The following is a 435-nucleotide window of genomic DNA, read 5'->3' as shown; positions in this document are numbered from 1 at the left end:
GTAGGTGCAGTAAAGTCACCCAGCACCTTCCTTGCATTGTTGGCATTGTTGTTGTTTTCGGCTGCCATAGGTTCTTCTTCTTTGAAGATTTCGGTTAGGTCCTCTACAGAGAGTTGTGCTTTGGCTTCTCTTAGTTTTCTCTTCAAGGACCTGAATCAGGATCAGCCTCAACAAGAATGTTTTTGTCTTTGCTCCTGCTCATAAGAAAGAGAAGGGAACAAGAAAATGTGGAATCCTCTATGTCACAGTATAAAGATTCCTTTAGGTGTCAGAGGAAAAGAAAAGTAGAAGACAGAAGTAGAAAATTCGAACTTATCAAAGAAGATGGAGTTCGAATTTTGCATTAAGGAATAATGTTAGTCCATAAACAGAAGGATGTGAGAAGAAGGGAAGTAATTTTCGAAAATTAAGTAAAAGATTTTGAAAACATTTTTG

The sequence above is a fragment of the Arachis duranensis genome, chromosome 1 (genome assembly GCF_000817695.3).
Source record: "Arachis duranensis cultivar V14167 chromosome 1, aradu.V14167.gnm2.J7QH, whole genome shotgun sequence".
Classification (NCBI taxonomy): domain Eukaryota; kingdom Viridiplantae; phylum Streptophyta; class Magnoliopsida; order Fabales; family Fabaceae; genus Arachis; species Arachis duranensis.
Note: the sequence above shows the minus strand (reverse complement) of the source record.